General features: G+C 37.0%; 1 long non-coding RNA gene across 1 annotated transcript; it reads left to right on the top strand.

Moving 5' to 3' along the window:
* Positions 1–1,968: 1,968 nt before the first annotated feature.
* On the top strand, positions 1,969–3,567 carry LOC128354463 (uncharacterized). Its single transcript, XR_008321049.1, has 3 exons — positions 1,969–1,998; positions 2,093–2,213; positions 3,117–3,567. It is a non-coding gene; the product is annotated as an uncharacterized LOC128354463 (long non-coding RNA).
* The last annotated feature ends 6,979 nt before the right edge of the window (positions 3,568–10,546 follow it).

Genomic DNA, 10,546 nt, shown 5'->3' with positions numbered 1-10,546 from the left:
TTCTTTTTTTCCTCGGGTTGTTCGGATGGAAACGCCCACTCAGCAGGTAGCAAAAAGCAGTGATGAGAGTTAGAGAAAGAAGAACATTTATTTGAGCCTTTTTGAAAAAACAAAACCAAACAATGTACAAAAATAACCCTTTAGATCTGAGGGGAACTGCAGGATTCATTATGGGTTTGCCATCATGGCTGACGAATGACATTACACACAGCCATTTGATACACTTTATATATAAAAAATATAGATTAGTGCAACTTTAATGCTGGGTCATCACTAACTCTACTGTCTGCTGTGACAGTATGTGCTAGACAGCTAGTGTACAGAAGGTTTTTTAAGATAAAAAAAACAAATAAATCAACACTACTTTCCCATTACAGTGATTTGATATATTTTTCATAGGAAAATATAGATTAGTGCAGCTTTAATGCTAATTAAAAATAATATATAATCACTGTCATTGTTATGTGTTTTTTATTTTGCTCAATTTACTCAAGCAGCAACAGATTTACAGAGCAGTCACAAGGACCAATCACCATTGGAGTATGAGGGAAGGAGAGGAGGATCATGTCATTTAGAAACAAAGGTAAGTTGGCTGCAGAGTGGAGTTTATATTTAACTGAGAAACTTTGTGTCTGAATAATAAATACATTTAAGGAATATTATGATTCGAATGGACTTTTTTCCAGATTGACACTCCAAATGAATGCTCAGTAACCACTGATGACATTGAGAGGCAGCAGGAGGAAAACTCCCACAGCAGCGAGACCATCACAGGGAACGGATCCCCAGACGAGCTGGACTTTAAGAGTTGGGTTATATATTTTAAATACTGTGATAAGATAAAAATGGCAGTTTAAGTTTAATTTCTTTAAAATTACTTGGAAAGATCTGTGCAATTTGCTCTACAGCAGCAGAGGTGAGTTTATGCTAACGCTGCTAACGCTGCAATGATTCAGACCCCACTAAATCCTGAACACAGAAATCTTGAAACAGTTTGTGAAGCCTAGCTCCACAATTCAAATCTAAATGGTTGAAATGCTTTTTACACCTTTTTTAGAAATACATTTATGACCTATTTAATGTGTTTAGAAGAAAATGTCTGAATTCACTTTACACAGTCTTTAAATGACTGTGTGATATAGTTGCCACATCCATTCATTAATGCTGTGTTTTTGTATGGCATATAATGAGCTGTGTTTTTCTTGATGGTTATGCTTATGGCCATTCTGTGTAAGATATCTGTGTGTAGCTTTGTTAGTGTCAGCTATATTTGAATGTTTGATAGTTTGGAGACATCATCAGGATGTGGTAGTTTGAGCCCAGGTCAGGGCAGGCTGTTAGATAAGTGGAGCTTCGGCTGCTGTCCGTGGTGCTGAAACGCTGGTTTGCAGGATGAGTGTGTGGCCAGTCACCTGTAATGTTAGCCTACATAGTGACAATAGCAGTTCTCTCGAGTGGCTGTGCGTGTGTGTGTCCAAGCATGTGTGTGCGTGCGCTTGTGTTTAGGGCGGAGGTGGGGGCACAAAAAAAAAATTTGCACCGGGGCCTATCACCATGATGTTACGCTGCTATGTATGTATGTATGTTTTTAAACATGCATTGTAATATTAAGTTATAGTATTTAAGAGGTTCAGCACCAACCATGAACCTGTTGTGACAATTTTGTAATTTCACTCATTTCACACCAAGAAGAACAAGGCAAAAATCTGACAGTGATGTCACACTTCATTAAAGGACGACTCCTTCTGTGTTTTGTTTTTGGGTTGTTCAGATTGCAATACCCATCATTATGACCGACGCCTTTCACATTACAGTCATTTGATACATTGTTTATATAAAAATATAGATTAGTGCAGCTTTAATGCTGTCATCGTTAAGTGTTTTTATTTTGCTCAATTTACACGAGCAGCACCAGATATGCAGAGCCGTCACAGGGACCGATCACCATTGAAGTCTGAGGGAAGAAGGAGAAGAGGATCGTTTAATTTAAAAAGAAAGGTATATATTTTATTCTATCTAAGTGACAAACTTTATTTGTGAATTATAAATACTTGCAAGGAATATTATGATTTCAATGGCATTTTTTCTACAGATTGATTCTCCAGATGATTGCCCGGTAACCAGCAATGCCATTGAGAGACAGTACCAGCAAAACCGTGACAGCAGCATGTCCTTCACAGTGAACACAGACTCCTACGAGCTGGACCTTAAAGGTTGGGTTATGTTTCAAATACTGTGTAAAATTTAATTTAACATGCTGGTTTAATTTCGTACAATTTTCTGGAAAGATCTGAGTAATTTGTAAAATAGAGACTGCTGTTAAAGTTGAGTTAGTTTTGATGAGTTTAAAGTAACTGTTGATGTTGAGATGAATTTCTTTTGAAAGCTCCATTTAGACCCAAGGGCATATTAGTTAATTTTTAATTTATTACTGGAAATATTATTCTTCCAAGATGTTGAATTGTATGCTAGCCTGTAGAGAAATTTCCTTTATTGCATCTTCAGCTGACCTGGTCTACAGTGATTAGATCTTATATACTAATCTCATCGGATAAATATGTTCAACAAGCAGCCAGTTAGCTTAGCATAAAGACTTGAAGCAGGAAGAAGCCGAACATAACTACCCTTAAAACCACAACTTGTTGTTTTTACACTTTGGTTTATGTACAGATTAATTAAATGAGATATATCAGGTTAATCAGTGAGTTTTAGAGCTTCAAGTAGACAGATTTTATCTTCAGAGCCAGGCTAGCTTATGCTAAGCTAACTGTCTGCTGACTGTAGCTTCATATTTAGGATACAGACGAGAGTGATATCAAGCTTCTCATTTATCTTTCTGAAAAAAGTGATAAGCACATTTCCTAAAATGTTGTATTATTCCTTTAATTAAAATTCATCAGTTTGTATGAATTAAACATTAACATTAAACACTTTCTCTACTCCAGTTATTATTCCAGTTCTTTCCATGCTCCTCCTGGGAAATGTATAGACAGAGAAAATACAAAGAACAACTTATTAATCATCTTAGCTTTAATATACTGTAACTTCTTTAAAGACTCAATGAATCATCACATGGAAAATTAACTTCTGTTTTATTTTCTTATTGTTTTCCACAGCAAAGAGGCTAACCAACGTGGAGACCAACAGTCTTCGCAAGATAAGACGTGTGTTGCTGCCCCCTGAATGAAAATGTGTAGCAGTTTCCTGTTAATGCACTTCATGTCACTGAGTTCACGCTCACAGACAGCAGCAGATCAGAACAAGGATCAGCTGAACCACCATCAGAAGGACGAGGGCTTCACGGCAGCCTTCTTAGTCGCCATACAAACAAGATGCTGTCAGATCTTGTTTTGGCACTTCAGCAACTAGCAACTTTTTTTGGAAAGTGTAAGGGCCTTTGAAAGAATATTCTGCTTTCAAACTTGGTAAACTGCATACATATTGGAGATTTGTCTACATCATCTAATGCCACCCAGCTGAACTCCTCTTACCAGGATAATTTAAATGTTATGTTTAAGTGTTGCTTTAAAGCGACTCTTACCGTTCTTGCATTTCACATAGCACTTTGAAAAAACTTGAACAATGTCTCACCCCCGCACTACCTTCCCTTCTACCACCATAATGATGAGTTTCTATTCCTGGTGGATCTCTCTAACATTTTAGAGTGCCATTACCTTATTAATAGCATTTTAACCTAAACGTTAAAAATGTAACAAAGGTAAGGGTAGCTTCAACATTAAGGCATAACCTGACTTTGTGAGCAAGGGTTAATGTTGAACAATGTTAAAATGAAAAGATAATTTCTTTAGAGAAGTTGAATTGGTTTTCCCTTCCTCGTTGCAATACTTTAGACTTAGAGTTTGAGCCACTAAAAACTATTTTCTTTATTTTATTATCATTTGAATGCCTTTTTTTATCCTGTCTTTTATCATGCATCTTCAAAATGTTTCACTAAACAGAGGTCACTACTTGAAGAAGAGCTTACAGTTATGAGACTGACTCATTGACCAAACTGAAAATCAAATCAAATATTTATATCATGCTAAACTAATTTAAAATAACAATTATAGTGTTCAATTATTTGTGTCATAACATGAGTATATGTGGAGTAGAAATGAATAATTAATCCCATCTGACTGCATTTGAAAACAACGTCATGACTGTAAAATAAAACAATAAGTGAACAGGATTAAGTACATTTTCAAGTTACTTTTGATGTATTATAAACTTAGCAGAAGGAATAAATATCTGATGTTTATATTAGAGCAGTGCATTTCCAGCTACAAAGCTCTTTTCATACTGTCCATTCTTTAATCATTTGCATTGGCCATTTATAATTGGTTGTCCTGGAAGTTAGCAAAGAACCCAGAATAAATAGTCTTGGAGATAATATATGTATATAGATTGACAGCTAGGTAATTGGAGAAATATATGATGCCACTATTGATGCTTACATTCAAGCCTATGATGACAGGATTGCCACAGGGCGTTTCTGTATGGAAAAACAGAGAAGAGGTGGAGATGATAGCAAAAAGACTGTCTTTATTTATTTATTTTTTTAAATGGGCACAAACAGCAACAAAGACGAATATCAAGGTTTTGAGGGGGAAAATCCAATGCAGCCAACAAAGATGCATCTAAAATATAAGAGATAGAGCCTGGAAGTTAGTGTGGGAGACTGCTACGAGACACACAAATTGGGGTTGTTGAGATTTAATTTGTTTCGCAAAGACCCTGAGCTATGGAGATGAAACAGAGGAAGGAGCTGATGTACAGACAGATGAGCAACATGAAAACACAACTGAACCTGGACAAGAGAAACACACAATGGAAGATGTCGAGCAGCTGACACACACAAGACAAAACGGTGACCATAAAATACACACAGTGGAAGATCTTGTATCTGTGCAGCACGCCATATCTGTCCAACTGATCCTGGAGAAACATCACAATGTCCAACAGATCTGCTTTCTGTCTGAACTACCACAAAGTCGACAAACTAATGACAATACCATTTATGTGACATAAAGAATGGCGTATTGCCCAGTGTCACAAGCCCAAAGTAAAACTAAAAGCAAGCCATGTTTGCTTCTATTAAATCAAGCTCTCAAGACGGGAATGAAAGAGTTTACATTATGTTGTTAACTTCAAAAAAACACTAAGAAAAACAGAAAAAACAGGAAAACAAACTCAGAAAAACAGAAAAAATACTCAGAAACATATTTTTGGTGAACGAGGAGTAAGATCTACTCCTAGTGAGATAAATATTCAGAACATCATCTTTGCCATCAGTGTTAAGAGTGACACAACAGAGGAAGCTTATTTGATCAGATCTGAGTCAGCTGAAAAACACCACAGCTAAACATATGTGATTTTGTGAACAGTCATCAAGATTGTTGAGAAAGAAATGGAGGAAAATGAAAGTGTCAATGAAAGATTTGTCTGAACCTGAACTATCTTCTCTTACAAGATGAGAGACAGAAGCAGAAAGGACCTAAACATCTCCCCTGACCAGAGTCACCAAGGCCACTCCATCAGCCAGCCCAGTATGAGCAGCCATAGATGGGACATACAGGACCCTGGAGGAGATGATCAACAGTCTGGGTGACAGGTTAGCCTCTCAGTCATCCACAGTCAGACACAGCACACCACTTTACCAACACATACCAGAGATCACTGTCTAGAGAGTTTAAGATAAATGGACAAATAGGAGAGGAAGAATAAGCTGTCCTACACCAGTCTAATCAGACTGATTCAGGTCTCCAGAAAGGATATTCTGAAGCTGAAATCATGCAGATAGTAATCAGAGCAGTAACCCTTGGTCTCCACCCACGAAACATGTTGGAAATAAAAAGTGGTTTAATCCTGCAATACGTTATTAGACAGCAGGAAGTTTGATTTTTGTGGAACTTTAGTCAAGTAAAAAAAAAAAAGAAGTTAAATCTATATATAGTCTACAGCGCTTTTTATGGACAAAGTGCTTTACATGCAATATGCCCTAAGAAAAGAAGAAAGGCATGTACTTTGGTGTGGAAGCAGTATGAAAGGTTTTAATAATGGCTTTAAATAATCATATTAGACAATCATCTTAACCGAAATGATGCCTGAAATGAGACTTTTATAACTGTTAAAGTTCACATTTCATTGTCTATGCTGCGAGCAGTTTGACGGGTGTGACAGAGCTCGACAGGTGAAGCGCTTCGTGTCTGGATGGTAACCCTAGATTTGCGAAGGGTCTCGCGAGAATGAGAATTTTAACCAAAATCTTGATCTTTCCCTAACTCTAACCGATCTTCTAATAAATCTTTATTGTGTGTCTAAACCTAACCAGAACTAAACCACAGCAGGATTACATCATAAAACATGTTGTACCACTCTCACAATGATTAAACAAGGCATAAATCTCGCGAATGTTCAGCAAATCTAGGGTAACCATCGAGACCACGCACTCACTTTACTCTGAGCTGCGGCTGTCATTGGTGACCTACTTTTCCACTCTATGAAAACATTAATAAATGTCTTTATACTCGAAATATTCTACAATATCACCAGAATCACCGTGAATGTACGTGTCTTACTTCTATTGAAACCTAACTGGGAAATGTGGATATTTTACTTTCTGTTTTGGACCGCAGTGAGAGCCAGCGGTAAGTTTTGGATCATCATTTTAAAATGTCATATATTTCTGTGCATACTTTGTGTTAATTTTTTAGGCTGCAATTTGAGTTTTTTAAGCACACCGTCATGTAGGATAGGTCTAGTCTCCGTTATAATGTGACCACATTAAAGGGCTTCAGTAATAACAGGAAATTTTAATTTGAAGTCTGTGACTATTTGACTGTGAACAGTTTTAAACATTCTGTTTAAGGTATAGTGATGTGATGATGAGGGGGTCATAAGAGATTTTAAAGGGATATTTGCTCCATTAATTAGTTTAAAGTCAGTGTTGGAAACCACTGAAGGCGTTTGGGTAAAACAGTTCCTATATTACAGTAATAAAATGTGTACAGTATGTGAACGTTTAATAAAAGTCCATAAAACACAATGTAGTGGTAACTAAGTCTGTGTTAACAGTCAGGATGTTTTTCTTTTCACATGGTTTCATTTATAGAAGTGTTAGAAGTCCAGAGAGATAAAATTATACAATATTAAACTGAAAAGCAAATAGAAGTCCAGAAACACAGCAGCACAACATTAAGGTTTATGTCTTACTCTTTGAATATCTGACCCCTATGGTTGGGATTGGGACTAAACTATCACAGCAACAGCTTTTCTATTAATTTATGTATATTTACACATTTGTATTCATTTATTTATTAACAATACAACAAAATTGATTTTTGTTGTATTTATTGTTAAATTGATGCATAACATGACTAAATGTGATCTCAGACGGTTCAAAATAAATGTTTCATTTCATCTCCACTTTGAATTGAGAAGTTTGCATTGATTTTTTATTTTATTTTATTTAGCAGAAGAACCACTCTACAGGAAAATAGGTGACAAAGTTGTTCTCACACCAGACTCTGTGGAGAATCCCATCTACAACATAAGGTGGAAACATGATGATAATATTGCCATGGAGTGGAATGGAGACGAGACTATCTCCTACAAACAATTTAAAGGTACAAATTGAATCTAAATCAAGTTGTTTGGTAACCAGAGATCAAGGATTTTACACATTAATTTGATGTTTTTGATATAGTTTTAAATTGAGATGTTGGTCTTTAATATTTGCAGTTGTAAATTAATTATATTTCAAGGGATTCTTTTCAGTAATAATAGTAATTAATTGGCTAAATTAAGGGATTGCATCATAGTACAGGGATTTTAAATTTGTTTTCTGCATGGATTGAATTTAAGCAGTATAACCCATTACATTTGACAAATACAATCAATACTAACTCTGAATTCTCACTTGACTTATAATATTAAGTCCCTTTTAAAGGTATACTGTAAAAAATGTCATACTTTGATTTAGTAGTAAGTCCCTTGTTGCCACAGTAGGTGGTGTATGGACTGTGGTTCATGGGAAGGGTACAAATAGAGGAAGGGGTCATTACTCTGCTTACTAGGAGAAGCACACAGTTTTCACGTAGTTGCCAAGCATTGAGCCTTTTGTTTGTTTTGCATAAAAGTTATTAATTGATATAAGTGTCTGTAGATCGGCGAAGGCTATATTGTTAAATTAACCTGAAGATTGCAAATAAATGCATTTGGGTGTAACTGCACGGACGTTTGTGAATTTCACTCATTCAATGGATCGACGAAGATGACGAGTCAACTAGTAAGTGTGGGTATAACAGCCCCTCAGTGGCTTGTAGAGTTTGTTTTGGCGAAATCAAGTCACTATAGTGCATATTTCTCCAGCTGTCCACTCTTCAATGACCAATATTTGAAATAAGTGGCTCCAGCTGACAACATACTGTCAGACTATAAATACTCGTTTAGAAGATAAACTTGTGTATTTTTACAGATCGTGGTTCGTTGAACATTTCAACTGGAGTGATGACGATCACAGGACTGACTCCAGACCTCAGCGGCATTTACACAGCAGAGATCAACAACAAAGTCAACAGTGAGACTGAACTCCTGGTTATCTGTAAGTGGAGGAAATGTGTTTGAAGATTGGTTTAACCACTTAACACACGCCCCTGTTTTTATGCTGTTAGCCTAAACGACATGCCCAAGTTGTGAGCATCACAGATCCCACATAGTTTGAGACTCAGAGATGTGTCTGGTATCATTGGAAAGGAAACACTCTCAGGATTCTTGTAAAAGTGTCTGTGTGATTCTGTGACTTACTGACAAAGAGTGGCAGAGGTTAGAATAATGGGGTTGTTTACTCGCCCATAGGTTTGCCTTTACAATGACATGTGTACAGACATTCAGGGACCTCTCAGCGGGATATAGACACAATGAGGCCACAGCCACAGGTCTTGGCTTCATGCAGTCCAAATTTGGAGTCAAAAGACCAAAAGATGAATTTTTCAGAGTTATTTTTCAACAGGTATGTCCATGTGTTTTCCTCAGGTCCTTTTTGGAGACTCCAAATGGACACTTGGTTACCATGGTTACCAAAGCTGTATAACCGCAATCAAACACCTATAACTTCACAACCCCTTTGCCTACAATCAAAATCTTGGTCTCTAATGAAAGCTGACGCCATATTATTATTATTATTATTATTATTATTATTACATATAACCATATATTTTTTGTTTGGCCATATCTATCTATCTATCTATCTGTTTATTTTGCTATAAGTCATATGTTAAGTCGAAGAAGAACCAACCGTGTACCAAAATGCCGAGTGCGTAATGATATATGGTTCAACTCTTTTACACACAGGGCGCACGCCGGTTACGCTTGGAGTTTGTTTATGGACAGCCAAACCTGATAGCTTAGTGTCATCAGAGACATTATAATAAGAGCCTTAGAAGGACTTTGGTGTCATACACCGTTGGAAACCTCAGACTATTGGCTAAAAGGTTATCAACTTCATTTCACCGAATATTTACATAGGCTAGAACAGCAGTCAATCAAAGCCATGTCGTCATTGTTGTTGGTCACATGTCCTCATTGGCTTTGGAGACATGTACTGCCTAATCCTAAACACCGATTGGCTTGTGTGTGGTGTCGTCAGAAGCAGGAGAGGCTCACGGTCGTAAACATCTAGTCACGTGTACTCTGAGATGGACGCGCAGGTCAGGAAATGACGTAAACGGACCGTATATGGTTTGTTATTTGTGTTATTACGTTACGTGTTGGACTAAATACATGGACATATTGAGGAAAGTATTCCGGTTTTATGGAAACGGATTTCATATTTCACAAGAATGGATACTTGGCGAGCTGTACAGAAAGTGCTGAGTCATAAGATGATCGTTGTGGATAAAGGGAAGACTTTGAAGGTATGTAGGCATTATAGCTTTTCTCACTTAGCTAAGTGGCTAGCCGAGCTAATCGCTAATACTATTACGGCTGTGAGCAACCATATAAGTCGTGAGCGGTCTTGAATGAATCAGGACAATCTAAGCTTTCCAACGATGTACGGAATGAGTATATATGTTTAAGGGTTGGTGTTTAAAACATTCAGAAGAACTTGTGGCTACCTCCTAACATCCGTCCCGTTCCGTAGGAGGAACAGCGTGCGTTAAGTGGTTAATTTATTAAAACAGCCTTAAATTCAAAGGAAATGTCTTTTTGTTTCATTTTCTATCAGCTCCTGTCCCTAAACCCTCCATCTACAAATCATGTGATACTGAGAAGACCCACTGTGTCTTCACCTGTAGTGGCAGCATCACAGATACTGAACCAGTCACCTACTGGTGGACAGCAGGTGAAAAGAGGTGGAATTCAACCAAGCAGCTCAGAATAACAAAGGTATACACATGATAATGATGTTTGTGAGTCTCATCACTAACAGATAAATCCTGTTACAACAATAAACCAGAATCTAGTCTTTAAACTGATTCACATGTTCAGACATCAGTTGGTGACCAGCTGAGGCAGAATCCAGACTGAGCTGTTTAGTTTATTTACA

This window comes from Scomber japonicus, chromosome 24 (assembly GCF_027409825.1).
Source record: "Scomber japonicus isolate fScoJap1 chromosome 24, fScoJap1.pri, whole genome shotgun sequence".
In the NCBI taxonomy this organism is placed as follows: Eukaryota; Metazoa; Chordata; class Actinopteri; order Scombriformes; family Scombridae; genus Scomber; species Scomber japonicus.
This window is presented reverse-complemented; position numbering and strand designations above follow the sequence as displayed.